Source organism: Vanessa cardui, chromosome 22, assembly GCF_905220365.1.
Source record: "Vanessa cardui chromosome 22, ilVanCard2.1, whole genome shotgun sequence".
NCBI classification, from domain to species: Eukaryota; Metazoa; Arthropoda; class Insecta; order Lepidoptera; family Nymphalidae; genus Vanessa; species Vanessa cardui.
Window position 1 is genome coordinate 2026955 of NC_061144.1, and position 16505 is coordinate 2043459.

A 16505-nucleotide genomic window follows, 5' to 3' on the forward strand; every position below is an offset into this window, starting at 1 on the left:
ATATAACCAAATACAATCCGTAACTTAATTAATACTTTATATATATGTATTTCATTAAAACTCTGAAAACTCATAAAAATTGCATTATAATTCACGGTTTTATTTCTTCGTTAAATTGAAATGTAACAATAATCGCTGTACCAATGACACACTAAACAATAAATAAATTTTTAACAAAAAGAAAAACCGACTTCAAACAAAACACTATTTTAAAACAAATGAATATGCACGAAAAAGTAATAAAAATAATTGCGTATTCAACATATTTTTTAGAGTCTTCCTAAGTTAAATGAAATGAAAAATATTAGACTACTTAAAAGTCGATTAACGATTATATCATGTAGTTATAATTATTGGTATATTTGGAGCCGGTGTCAGCCACGGTGCTAAGTAGTCTAATATTTTTCATTTCATTTAACTTAGGAAGACTCTAAAAAATATGTTGAATACGCAATTATTTTTATTACTTTTTCGTGCATATTCATTTGTTTTAAAATAGTGTTTTGTTTGAAGTCGGTTTTTCTTTCTGTTAAAATTTTATTTATTTTTTGATTTTAAGTGAAGCTGATGTTGACTAACTAATTTTTTTTAATATGGATAGATTAAGCGTTCCGTTTTTATGAGTCAGAAACTACTTCGAGGACAATTTCAAAGGAAACTTGCGAATAAAACAAAAATAGACTTTCGAAAATGCGGATTTAATACGTCACGCGGCGTGAACTACAAGGATCCCTCGAAAGAGCTGTAATCGAACTCAGCAAAAAACTTTGAAAAAGACCAACTATATTTCTTACATCATATGACATCACATCACATACACAAAATTTGATTAAAGATAGTAAGAAATTCTGCCCCATATCGCACCCTAACTGCGAGCCGTATAGGAGTTCCATCACTACATAGTATAAAACAAAGTCGCTTTCTCTGTCGCTATATCTTTAAATCTACGCAACGGATTTTGATGCGGTTTTTTTTAAAAGATAGTGTGAATCAAGGGGAAGGTTTGTGTATATAATAAATGAACAATATAGTAAAGAAACACTGATAATTTTAGAAGTTTGCGATGTGATGTCGTATATAAACAAATTCTGTAGTATATTTAGTATCAGTATTGCACCCGTGCGAAGCCGGGGTGGGTAGCTAGTTGATTATAATATTCGACTATGATAATTACATAAACATAACCACATTACGGAAGGTGACTCAAATATCCAAATAACCTATAAATAAAAGATTCGACCGAGTATCGCTAACGTGCTCCTCAGAATTGTTCCGTTCCCTTCCGTTCCGTCACTTTGTCATGGATCCTGTGCTCAGAACCTTACCAAACTTTCACCAAATTACCCTTGAAGTATATTTTTTATAATAAAAAAAGAATTATCAAAATTGGTTAACGTGATTTTCAGTTATTCACCTATTTGTCGCGCATATACATAACGCAAATTTAAGACTTATGTCGTTTTCACATGGATACCATCATCGGAAAAAAAAATAAAAAAATGGGACCCCACGGGAAGCACTACCTTTCAAACAAAAAAAAAATTATCAAAATCGGTCCACCCAGTGAAAAGTTATGAGGTAACAAACATAAAAAAAAAAAAAAAAAAAATACAGACGAATTGATAACCTCCTCCTTTTGGAAGTCGGTTGAAAATGGCCAGGCTTTGAGACGACTTCTCACTCAAAATTCCGTACCTTTTTTTAAATCGGTTATTAAATTTATTTTTTCAGTTGTATCGACGAGTAAATCGTTACTTTTTCAAAATCGAGCTCTTATCAAAATAACTATAGCATGCTGTTACATCTTTCAACAATAAAATCCGATTTATTTTGATAAACTATAATTATTCAATAAACATAAATCGATGTTTGATATTTTATAAGTTTTTAATTAAATTTATATATTTTATTATATAATTTTAAACATGTAATAGATAGTAACGTCCGGTCGTAAACAAGACTGCATAATTTCTAAAGGTCAGGGTATTCGATGTGTAGTGACCGCAAAGTGAATAAAAAACACGATATACTAAAACGTGAAAGGTCATATGAATGTTTTATATAGTTTGAACATAAATATCAATAATTTTATGGAAACTATAAACATACTTTTTCTTAATTAGTCGAAGCATTCGCGCCTGAAGTCGTGTCGGAACAAGGTAGTATGATACAAAGTCTCTTATTCTTCGCTTCGGTTTGAAGAAATACTGCATTAATGCCTGTCTTATTTAGTACCTTAAATAAATTGTGCATTTAATACAGATCAATATAGCTCGTTACTGCATGTAATTTAATTGAATATTTTTGAAGATATTACATTTTAAAATGCAGGTAACATAGGTTTGTATTGTCTACTAAAAAAAAACGCTTTGAACGTTGTAAGACATCCTGTAGTTTATTTTGTATCAGGATTGCACTCGTGCAAAACCATTCGCCAGTATATCGATAAAAACGGACTTTTTGGATTTGACCAAAATTTCCAAAATTTCGAATGTCCACTGAAAAGACGAGCAGTAGACCTGTTCTACCAGTGACTTCAAAGGGTACTAGTGGTATTACTGATCCTAAAGAGCGATGGCGATCATTATCCAAAAGGTGGCTCTTTTACCTATCCAACCCATATCATAAAAGAAAGACCCGGGTCCAAAAAATGGATCTTAAAAGTAATTTTTTCAATTCTTCTTTAATCTTAAAGTAACTTTTCTCTTTACAAATTGTGTTACTGACCCATCCCAATAAACTCGGTAACTTGCAATTTTCGATAGTCACTTTAAAATAAATTTATTCTGTATCCGACGGTGACGTCATCAGTGTGGTTCACAAAACATTTCGATGCGACTTTTTACGATCTCATAAAGTACGGTATTGTCTAAGCTAGGGGTCGTTAACATCGCCTTCACGAACCTATCTTAGGTTTAACATTTAAATGTAATATACGAATTTATACCTTATTTTAAATATAGTAGAGTTTATATTTAATTGAGTTACGTATATTTTTGTACGATTTGATAGATGTTTAGGATCTTGAAGCACTTAACATAAATTTTGTTTTATGGTGAAATTAACGAGGTTTTTGTTGTAGATAGATGTTATTTTGTTTTCCTTTTCTCCTATACATGCCTTAGTAATAATAAAACTTTACTAACCCAGAGGTTGATAGTTCCTCAATGAGGAACAAACGTATAATTGGTAATGTTATGAAATTTACGATGACATAATTTATAAGTACCGGAACAATGCAAATTCGATATACATCGAATTGAATTTATTTTAACGCGAGAAATTAATGAATAATTTTGAACTTGGATTGAAACTGAGATAAAACGTATGTTTTTTGAATGACTGTGGAATGAATTACTAAAAATTGTACTATTATGTTCCAAAAAGTTTTAGCAACATTCTGAATCACACTATCAAGATTTTTTGTAACAGTTCCTATAAATATAATCAACCTCTTCTATGATCAACTTAAGTAAGTCTGATGATACTATCGTCTTATACTAATTTTGTAAAGACAAATCTTCCCTTGAACGATAATGTTTGCGACTCTAATAATTACATTATTCTATTAAATTTTTTATTGAAAATTTGGAATGGATATTAAATAAAGAACGTATTAATTTATGTTATGAATTGCACAAATAACATGCTACGCAAAAATGTATTTACGCTTCGTAAATTTAACATCAATTTTTCAACAACAAACGATAAATATATCAATATGACAAAAACAAAGGTCATACCTTTTATAGTTGGAAATTAAATATGCTTGTATGAATAAATATTTAAAATTTACGACGTTAGTACATATAACATACGGCCGACTGAACATTGATGTTACCTTAATTAGAACAATTACATCTATCTCATTATATACTATATATAACTGTAACATAAATGAGAATACCTAAGAATATATGTTGGTAGGGCTTTATGCAAGTACGCATACCACCACAAGCACTGTCTTATTATAAAAAGAGTCACTAATAAAACTATTTATCAGTCTTATTTAAATATTCAATGGACTCATTTGATTTAAAGAAAAAACACTTACCTAACTAACCTTATCCCTCAAAGTCAATTTAAAAATATATACCACAGATTGTAAGATGGATCATCGTCCTCTGAAGCTCGTCCCTCGTCACACGAGGGCCCTCAATATCACGAGAGGTGCTATACCTTCGCAACGCAACTCGCAATAACGTGTTCAATGACTTCGTAAAATATATTTTTAACGGTGAAATATTGAATAGAATAACACAGCTGAAGATGAGACATGGAATTAATATTAGTGGAACGATTCGAATTAAGCCCGATGTCGAATAGTCGGGAATAAATAAACTCTAAATCAAGGAGAAGAAAACAAGAAAATAGCCCATTCATATCTAGATGAAATCGAAATATTATTGCTCTTCATTAAATACTCATAAAAGTACTTTTAAATAATATAATGTCTTCTTGGATTTCATTTGTTTATTTATTTTATTTATTGGGAAATTGACAATTATGATTACACACAGTAAAAAACATACATCAATTAAGTTTACACCTAAAATTATTAAATATGTAGGCAATTATTTACATGACACATAAGTTAATTCTACCAAAAAAAACGCGCAAGAAACTCAGTATTTATTCTTTTCTATTATAGATATATCCTGCCTGGAAATTACCAAATATGATATGGAAACGTCTCAGCATCAATCTTGAAAATTTTATTTATTTAAGATCAGACAGTCTTAGCTACAGAGCGTCAACGTACTGACTAATCTAGAATACATCAATTATTGAAATCTGAAGGAAACATCAGCTTGTTAAAAATTGGCAAACGACTTCATTCGTATTGTCATAATTTTTGATAAACTAAGACAAATACGTTCTTATATATTTAAGGGTCGAAACACACAATAAGTTATGTAAATCAAATAATAAATATAAACAAATGATGTACTGTGATTTTATTACTAACCACGATATATTGTTTTATAGACAATACTCTTAGATCACAATGGAAAAATATTTCCGAATTTCTCAACTGTTTAACTCACGACCTCATCATAGCTGAAAATTGCTCAAACAAATGTTTTAGTATAACGCGGTCACAACACTAGCGTCAATCGAAACACAAATATTCAGTAAAGTATTTGGCAACATACTAAATTTCTCGATATTCTCATATCAAAAAGATTTGATACTTTTTAGAAAGTCAGGCAAAAAAATTGTACTGGAATTCGGGAAAGAGTTCTCAAACACAATGACTAATAATAGTAGTTGAACTATTAAAAAGTAAAGTACTAAATGTGTATTTAATGGTAGATCTTTGTGCCCATCCGTCTAGGTAGAGACAACTCATTCATCACATTATTTTCTAGCACCAAACAGTAAAACTGTTAGTATTGTTGTATTCCGGTTTGAAGGGTGAGCGATCCAGTGTACCGACAGACTACTGGCACAAGGGACTTGACATCTTACTTCCCAAGATAGGTAGCGCATTATTGATGTAAGGAATGATTACTATTTCTATATCAACAGTCGGTGGTTACCACTAAACCATTTTTCTCTCTTTTCTTCTCTTTTTAAAGATCCAATTTTTCCAAAAACCAATTTTTCTTTTCGGCTAAAAACTTTCAGATGAGTTTTATACATTATTATTGTTTTAAATTTTATCAATATAAATCAATAGAAATATTTTGCTGTTCAAATATACCAATAGCGCTTGAAACTAACAGGCTTTGCTACACGCCTATTACAAAACTGTCAATTGTCACTTGCGTCACTTAGCGGATTTTGTGTTACAACATATCTACATTGGGCCAAGGGTCAAATAATAATATACCGTTAGTAAATTTATCATCTTATTGCCTTACAAATAAGGGCTATATTTGTTTGTACTATATGGAATGTTATATTTTTAATTTATCGATTTATTGTAGCTGATAACTTTAAAATTTACTGGGTAACTTATGTAGTAGTCACCAGCAACACAGACATTGGCTCTGTGAGTAATATTAACCAATCATTACATCGCCAATTCGCCACCAACCTTGGGAACCAATATTTGTCCCATTCAAACTGGAACAGAACAATACTAAGTATTTATGGTAAGTGTTAGAATATCTGATTAGTGTATTGTACCTAATGTACCAAGACATACAACCAAGTGTATTATTAATCTATGCTTCTATACTAAAATTATAAATGTGAAAGTAACTCTGTCTGTATGTCGCTCTTTCACGACCAATTCAATGAATTTGATGAAATTTGGCGTGAAGCAAACTCAAACTCCAAGAAAAACAACCCAACACATGATAACCAGCATCTAAAACGCGAGCGTAGACGCGGGCCTCAACTAGTTTTCATGTAAATATCAAACAATATATCCATAAACTTGTCAACGTTTTTATACTTAAATTTACACGACAGACTCAAAATTTAGTATGTCTAAGTGTGTCAATGATTAAAACAAAATTCTGAGGTCGAGCTGAAGTTGAGGACGGGGCTTAAAACGCTTAGAATGCGGGGTCAAAGGTCAAACGATGATGTCTTTCAGTGAAGATTGATTGATTAAAAGACGTACTGTGTAATTTTTAAACGATGTCAAATGCGCAATTTGTTTAACTATAAAACCGTACCAGGACTCTAGGTTTCTGAATGGTTATGTCAAAAATGGTTTTTAACATATTCGGCGCCTGGAGACATTATAGTGCATAAGAGTTGTCGGCACAACTAAAAGCCTTCAAACCAAGAATTTAATTGAATTGACATAATCACTGAGATGGCCCAGTGGTTAGAACGCGTGCATCTTAACCGATGATTGCGAGTTCAAATCCAGGCAAGCACCACTGTATATATGTGCTTAATTTGTGTTTATAATTCATCTCGTACTCGGCGGTGAAGGAAAACATCGCGAGGAAACCTGCATGTGTCTAATTTCATCGAAATTCTGTCACATGTATTCCACCAACCCGCATTGGAACAGCGTGGTGGAATATGTTCCAAACCCTCTCCTTAATAAAAAAGGAGCATATCCCATAATATATATAACAACAGCCTGTAAATTCCCACTGCTGGGCTAAAGGCCTCCTCTCCCTTTGAGGAGAAGGTATAAATTATAAATTTACAGGCTGTTACTTTGCTTTACTTTTAATCGCTACGATTTTATTTTAGAAATCATTTTTTTCAACTTATATTAAACTATGGTATTAATTACTAATAATGCGTTATATTTTTGCATTATTTAATATTAATATTCCACATTGTTATTTTATCAAACTAAATTATCAGCAACCATTATTACTGCCATTGAACTTATGATCCCTGACGGTTTTAAATAACACATTACACAAAACAACGTTTAAAATAACACGGTCATTACATAAAATAACGTTATATAAATCGTAACTAACTAAAAAAAAACAACGAATCAAACTGATATTTGGATATCAACATCACGTTATTCTAATTTAACTAAGAACAGGGTTTTTTTTTCTTTTAACTGTCATGTAATATTTAATTCAAATTAATGAATCAATAATCTGTCGCATCCGGAGAGAAAAAAAGCCTAATACCATAGTGCCAAAAGAAGCCGAAAAACTAATTATGTGCTACTACTAAAATCTCTTAAAAAGAAAATTCCTATAAGCTACCTCGTCTAGAATTTGCTCCCAGCAATTCTAGAAATTCCTTTAACCTACCCCGTCTGGGTTTTGCTCCCAGCGATCAACATTTATTCAAGCCTCTTCACCAAAAACCTTCGAAATATATCGTAACATGTTTTGTACTGAATTAAAATTAAATTCAAAACTTTACTAGTAAAATGTCAATATCTATGTATAGAGATGACTAACAATCAAGGTCGGTTTGCATAGTAATTGTGGAACAAAAGGTCGTATATAATTTTTTGCCATTAAGTAGTGACTCGAAATAAGTCGGTACTGTGTCTCATAACTAACTAACGGCCCATCCTGGCTTCTCACGAAACATAAGTGTTTTTTTTTTTACCTAAATCTGTACATCTATTAAAAAGTTTTACTTGGTGCCCACTCATCAGTTATTCTACCGCCAAATAACAGTACTCAGTATTGTTGTGTTCCGATTTGAAGGGTGAGTGAGCCAGTGTAACTACAGGCACAAGGGACATAACATTTTAATTCCTTCCCAAGGTTTGTGGCACATTGACGATGTAAGAAATAGTTAATATTTCTTACAGCGTCATTGTCTATGGTTGATGGTGACAACTTACCACCAGGTAGCCCATATGCTCATCCGCCAACCTATACCATAAAAAAAAGTAATATTCTCTACATACATTGTTTTATTATATCTCAGACAGACAGCGTTTCCGATGAAAACTCCATGGCGGCTTCGTTATTTCCGACATGTTTAACAATTGTCTTTCTACTTCAACTTATTTACACAAAAGCATTAATAAATTATACACCTACAACTATCTCATGATTCACTCTGTAAGTGAAAACTGCATGAAAATCCGGTCAGTAGTTTTCGCCATCATACAGACAGACAGACGAGGCCTTGCTTTATAATATGTAGTGATTGTCCGATCTTGTACCCGCGAGTGGGCTCTCAGCTAATTGTAATATTATATTAATTTAGTTACATATACTTAGTCGTTAATTTAAACAATTTTATATCATTGATTTGTATTACGATTTTTATTATATACGAACAACTACTTACGTCAAACATAGCTAGTCTATATATATATTTAATATAGTTAAATATACATATATACTTCAATATAGTTAAATATATATATATATATACTTTAATATAGTTAAATAAATAGGCTAGCTATGTTTGACGTAAGTAGTTGTAGTAAATCGGTATTTTCCAATAAATCTTTTCACTTATAAAACAAAAACTATCGTATTTTCAACCGACTTCAAAAACCTTACAATATATTTATTTTTACAAATTACTTATTATAAGATAATATACTGGGTCAATCAAGGGGCTCGTATCGCTTCTTTCTTTTGATTGTCGAGTCTGAGTCTGTCGATTGCCTGACTGACACCGGCTCCAACATTATATAATCGTAAATCGACTTTTTAATAGTCTAATATTTTTCATTTCATTTTACTTAAGAGGACTCTAAAAATATGTTGAATACGCAATTATTTTTATTACTTTTTAGTGCATATTTATTTGTTTTATAATAATGTTTTGATTGAAGTCTTTTTTTTAACAAAAAGAAAAACCGACTCCAATCAAATATTTTATATTTATATTTGATTGAAGTCGGATTTTCTTTTTGTTAAAATTTTCTATTCGTCTATTTATTTTTATAAGAAAGATTAATATTAGATATGACTAAAGGGCCCCGATACGACTAAATTGCTGAGCAAATTAATTAATAAAGTAAATTGTTGTATATACTATAAATATACCCTATAGTTCTTACTTAGAAATAGTGCACCTGTTGTACCGTTGAATAAAAAAATAGAATTGGCTTATTAATTCCGGAGATTACTCCCTACATACAAAAAAACGAATATAACCTCTTCATAATACTAGTACAGATGGCCTAGTGATAACAGCTAAATGATAATCAGTTATCTTTGTGCTTTGACCTCAAGTTAACTTAGGTGATGGTAAATTTTTTCATTCTCCTTTTTACAGCCTCGCTTAGCCAGTTAATAATATAATAAATACTATTACAATACTAAAAAGAACCTTCTGAGTTAATGAATGCATTGCGAAAATTAATTTTTCAATATAAAGTAAATATCCAAATGGAAACGTGAAGTAAATAATAAAAGGTATCGGCATTGAAAATATTTCATACAAAAGACTTCAACGAGATCTTTTATGTTAGAATATTAAGACGAGACAGTTAGTTGACAGTTAACGCGCGTCATATTAAATTTATGATGTTGTCATATGGCCTATGATGCTCAACTTATTTTTCAAAATCAAAAGTTGGGCTGTTCGGACGTTAAGTGGAAACATACATGCAAACATATGACGGGATCATTAACCTCTGACTGTGCAATTACTACGCGAAATTTGTAAAGTAATTTGTAAGTATGAAAGCGAATAGTCTAAGAAATATCTTATATAATATAAGATATATATATAATATATATTGTATAATAATACATACATATAAATTAATGACTACTTAATTTAAAGGTGTATTTTGTATACGGAACACAAAAAATCGGCTCCATCTGAATTGATTCGTATCACCATCTCCCGAGTGACAGCTACTTATTTTGTTTCGTAACTTTTAACAAGACATATAAATACATTTGCAATGATAAGGCCCTTGACCTCTGCTATCCACGGCCCAAGTTATAAGCGAATGTATGTATTTAATTCACACGAATAATCAGCATTTCTACTATTATTATTTTTTCAAACAATTCCAAATCAAACCTTTACCATGAGGTAACATATTTTTTCTTTGGTCTCTATAATAAAAATGAATACAATTTTATATATATAATGCCAAAAAAAAAAACATTTTGTTCTTTAAAATTAAATTGTATTTCTTCGAAAAAACGCCTTTCTCCTATAACTTTGACTCTACAAGAGACTCTGACCGTCCCGTTAATGAGATACTGACCGATATGTGGGGGAAAGGTCAGCTCTTGACTTTGCCCCATTGTGCACTATACAATACAAACAGTTACAAGCTACACTACACCTTATACCAATGTGACAGGGCACATAATAGCCTAACTATCAGCGTCTCAATAGAAATTGTAATTTTAAACCTATTGGTCTTATTACCTGATCTAATGATAAAGTAGTATTCTTGTCCTTGTTTAAATTCTATTGAAATTTTAACTAACTTGATGTTTTGACATGTAAAAAAATATTTGTTGATTTCTATAAAGGATATGTTATATAAATTTAATTGTACTTTATTGATATACTCATATTTACAACCTAATTTTACATATATACTTTGATTATCTATTATTTTTTCCCGATTCCATGTTTTAATGCAATAGTGGACACATTGTTGGTGGTAAGACTTATTTTGGTATCAAATGTTTGTGTAATAAACTATTCTTACCATTCTACCAAAAACTCGTAAAGAATTCGAAGTGAAATAGAGTAACTACTGAGTTTCGTATCGATTCTTCTTGGCTGGATCTACTCCGAACCGAAGATAGCATTACTTTTAATACTTAATTTTATTCATTTAAATAAAGATAATCAAGCGGATCATTCTTAAATAGCTGTTTAGGCTGGATTTTAAACCAAGTTTTGAGTAATAGCCTGTAAATTCCCCACTATTGAACCGCTTGTTTTAAAAGATTAGATAATTATCCGTCATACATTTAAAATAGGGATTACTATAAATGTATCCAAATGCTAAGTCCTCTCCTATGAACCGCCAAATAAGGTAATCATAAACACAAATTAGACACAAATCAGTTGTTATTTCCGGATTAGAATCAAATACTTTGGTTAATATTCAGATTCTACCCACTGGACTCATATCTAGATGGATTGGATGGAAATTCTTTCTTATGTATACTTATTGAAAGTAAATGATTACAAACGCAGTTCAACGAAATATAACCGTTATTACATTCGCAATAAGTGTTATAATTACGTGATTTATGTAGCGTATTGAAAATAGATATCTTGTAACATCCTGTATAACCTTGAATTAACTTTAGTAATTTCCTGCCAATCATCTAACGTTAGATTTCTATAAAATGATGACTTTAACTTGATGAAACAAGAACACAGTCGTTTATTTTTTTGTAAACACACTTGAAACGGTAAAATCGTGAGAATATGTAAATAAAAATATACTATCTGTTTAAAGGCACAAATGACGTCATAGTGCCAGTAACTATTTCATTTCATCTTTAATGATTTAATTTTACACTGAATATCCTTCGACCTGGAAATCAGTAACACAAAATATATTTTTTCGGCCTTAGAAACTAACTCAAACATGTAGAAATTCTAACAAAAATATGATAACAATCTCATCATATTAATGAGTTTGGTCAAATCAACAAACCAACACGTGAGCCACGCGCAAACATTTGCCCAACTATTCCAATATACTGATGGAACAGCGATTTGAACTATCGGAAATAATTTAAACAAGGAATCAACAGCTTCAGTGGTTATGTAGACACAATTATCATTATTATTTTTCTTATACAGTTTAGTGAGAAAATTGACCAACTGATGGTCCGCGCTTACGTCCATAGAATCGCGTCGCCGATGTGCCAACCAACTTTGGGAACTAGGATGCTATGTCCTTTGTATATGTAACTTTGTGATTATCATTAAAAAAACATTTGTATCCCATCCAATTCATATTATAAATGAAAGTCTGTACCAATAGATGTATGTATGTTTGTTACTCTTTAACGAAAAAAGTGCTGAACGGATTTGGATGAAATTTTACAGCAATATAGGATATACATCATGGGGTAAGATTTATTATGATTGTATGTAATTTTGTCATAATATAACGATACATATAAAGTACCCTTGCTAAGTATTTTATATTTATATATATTAATCCGATCCTAGATATCAACTCAAAACCTTCCTTAAAAGCGTCAATAACCCAACGTATTTAATATATAAGAACTACGTAAACAAGAATTTAAATAACATTACATACTAAGCTTGTTATTTACAAGGGTTTATTGCAACTCGTTCGTCCATCCACGTATTTTAGTAGCGATTTCGTATTCCTCACGATACCGGTTGTAATATATTTGCATAGATGTGGCCCGCAGCATCATTGATATTACATTATTACCTTTTACTTCTGTGCTACGTAAACCTTACGTTCCTGATTACTAGTATGCAGTCATAAGCTGCTTCTGTATAATATAGCTCTCTAACTAATTTATGTTAAAGAGGCGTATGTACAAATGGGATGCTTTATAAGAAATTATTAGTGTTTTCGTTATTTTCTTTTGCTTTTTTAATGTAACGTTCCTTGCAACTTATAATAGGGCTACACTCCTATATAACTTGCTAAAGCCTTTCGTATTTATAGGAGCAAAATAATGAGCTCCTTTTGATTTTTTTTAAATTCTATTTAGACAAATGTGAACATATGTATTATGTTATTTATGGTATATGTAATTAAATACCTTAATATAATATAGTATTTTTGTTCGGTGATTGAAGAATTGATGTGTCTATAGTAACGAACAATGCGGTTCTTTACAAACGCCTACTAGTGATAGTTTATATGTGACAATAACACCTACATGACCCTAAATATATATAATCAAAAATTGTCGTCAATTTTTATGTCGTTATTTTTTTTCCAAAATAAGTAACCAAATGAATCACAAACCAATAATTTATATATATATATATATACTACACAACATAATACACCAATAATTTATATATATATACTACACTACACAATACACGAAAATCTTAAATAATGTTAACTATTAAAATTATACTGGTACAAAAATAACGTAAACAATTAAATGAAATAAACACAATATAGTATTATAATGTTAACATTATTAAAATGAAAAAAATAATGGCACTTGTTTAATTAGATTTATCCGGATTTGAACCTGTAACCCTTCTTTTAGATACGTAATATTTTCTAATACTCTAATAATCTATATAATGCTAGCCTTTTATACAAAAACAAATTTTAAACGTTTATAATTTCTGAAAATCCGAGTAATAGTTTCAAGCGATAGTAACATATAAGATATACTGTATAGTACTGTATGTTATTTTCAATAATACGATAACTCATATAATATATCGCCACGGGCGGGCGGTAATGTATGTAAAATGGCAAGTAATTTGTTTGTGCAACTTGTATTCTAGTCTGAAATGTGTAAATAAATTGGTTGAAGCAGTAATTTAAATATTACACAAAAAGGACAAATGTACTAAGTATAGACTTAGGTTGTGTGGATGTTGTTGGTGCTTTGTGACCTTGAAGCGGGTTTGATAAAAATAAATTCAAAATTATTTGTCATTTTAAAACCAATAAAACATTTCAAAATAAACATTTATTTTAACAAATTTAGTATACTTGGTTAATGATTTTTCGCCCAAATGCCTTTATGTAATAAGAGTTTGAGATTTTGGATAATAATAACGAAAAATTGGATCCGCTAAACTAAAAAAATATATTTAATCAGGATAGATAGAATTTTTAGGCAATAACTTAACATACGTTTTCGTGGAATTGAGAACCTCTTTTTTGGTTGGTTATATGTTTATTAGTATGTCACTTGGTGGTAGGGCTTTGTGCACCACGCCTTGGAAGTTACAACCCACTTATAAGATATTATACCACGAAACAGCAAAACTTAGTATCGTTATGTTCTGGTTTAAATTTGAGTGTTCCAGTGTAACTATAGACACAGGGGGCATAACATATTAACTCCTAAGTGTGTACTGGTGTGATCAAATTCTAAAGGCGTTGGTGACCACATACCATCATGCGGTCCATTTGCTTGTCCACACACCTATTTCGTTTAAAAAAATAACAATAAAGAATCTCAATTCTGTTTCGACCTTGAATCTGAATAAAAACAAATGAAAGTCGTAATATTCGAAGTTCGTGCAAAATGTAATCAGAATGTTATACAAAAACTAAGATATCCTTTTCAAATAATTCACTAGTCAAGAATAAAAACAAATCCTCATAATCCTCATCATTAGCGTTTGTGCGGATGATTTTAATTGGTTGAAATCCGCTTACATATTATATCATTTTATCATTTCGGCTTTGATTAATTTTATAATAAATATATTTTTACTTGGTGGTAGGGCTTTGTGCTAGCCCGTCTGGACGGGTACCACCCACTCATCAGATATTCTACCGCCAAATAACATTACTCAGTATTGTTGTGTTCCAGTTTGAAGGGTGAGTGAGACTGTGACTACAGGCAGAAGGGACATAACATCTTAGTTCTCAAGGTTGGTGGCACATTGACGATGTAAAGAATAGTTAGTATTTCTTACAGCGTCATTGTCTATGGGCGATGGTGACCACTTACCATCAGGTGGCCCATACGCTCGTCTGCCAACCTATTCCATAAAAAAAAGAAAAAAATATATATGTCGAATCTCAGAAGTGGTTAAAATAAAAAAATAAGCGCAGAACCGCTGACACATTAGCGTCATCGGTTTTGCTTTAACTACTTGAAGCAAGGTAAATTAGTTAAGATAAAAGGTAGTTAAATAATTACAGACTTAAGTTTACAAGTGCTTTATTTGTACAAAAGGAAATTAAACAAATAATTATTATTAAAGATGATAGACTAGCAATTAATCAAACGTACATAGTTTCTACTTACAATGTGTTCTCTTCGAAAGTCGGCGGCAGACTGAGCTCTGCGCTCAATTCACCGACTATAATGCTTTCGCTTGCCCCACCAAAAGCAAACGTCACATCATAAAAACACTAGTGTAAACAGATGTCTTTATCATCTCTGTTATTTTAATATAATTATGGATGTTATTATTTATTTAACATAATTCTAAAATCACATTGTTTTATCTAAATTATTTTACAATAATTAAAACTTTACAATAATCAATTTCGCGCGTCATGAATTAGTCAAATTCATGACTAAATTAATTTTAAGCTATTTATTATCAAACATAAAACCTAAAACATAACATAAATCATAAAACATAAAATTAATGAACTTGTAAGGAAATTATTTTATAACAAAACCGAAGTAAATAATATGTCTGCGGCGACATATATATTGCTATCGATATCCATAATATAAATGTGAAAGTAACTGATAAAGCAAATTTAAACTCCAAGAACAACACTGGGCTACTTTTTTTGTATAACAGATGACAATCAATACCCTACGCGAGCGAAGCCACGGGCAACCACTAGTACGAAATAGAATATATTCTCTTAATTTGCAAAACGACGACCTCTGTGGTCGAGTGGTGTGTACACCGGTTTTCATGGGTTCGCCACTCGGTCCCGGGTTCGATTCCCGGCCGATTCGATGTAGATTATCATTAGTTTTCTATTTTGTCTAGGTTGTGGGTGTTTGTGGTACCGTCGTTACTTCGGTTTTTCCATAACACAAGTGCTTTAGCTACTTACATTGGAATCAGAGCAATGTATGTGATGTTGTCTCATATTTATTATTATTATTTATTATTCAGGAAATGATTCGTTACTTAAAAAGTTCGGAATCACAACTCTTGAATTTTATTTCTAAAGCATATTTATATCACTCCAGCTGGTCATTCACATATAGCAACTATATTAAATACTCTTTATTATGTGTAGAGTATTATTTTTTAATAAAACTTTAACTCATATTATGTATCGCCACGGGCGGTATATATGTAAAATAGTAAGTGAAGTAATTTGTTACTGCATCCTATAATGAAGTCGGATCTCTTTTTTTTTTAAATAACTTGACATTTACTGTGTCATGCCAGTACTTTAGATTTTTCTTTTTTTTAATAAATTATTGAGGCAAATGGGTATTTTTTTATTTGAACTAACTTTGACTGCAATG

General features: G+C 30.9%; 1 protein-coding gene across 2 annotated transcripts in view; it reads left to right on the forward strand.

The window, feature by feature from the left end:
* LOC124539281 overlaps nucleotides 1-16505 on the forward strand; it is a 149715-nt gene that overhangs the window by 97870 nt on the left and 35340 nt on the right. The gene's annotated exons all lie outside the window — the stretch shown is intronic.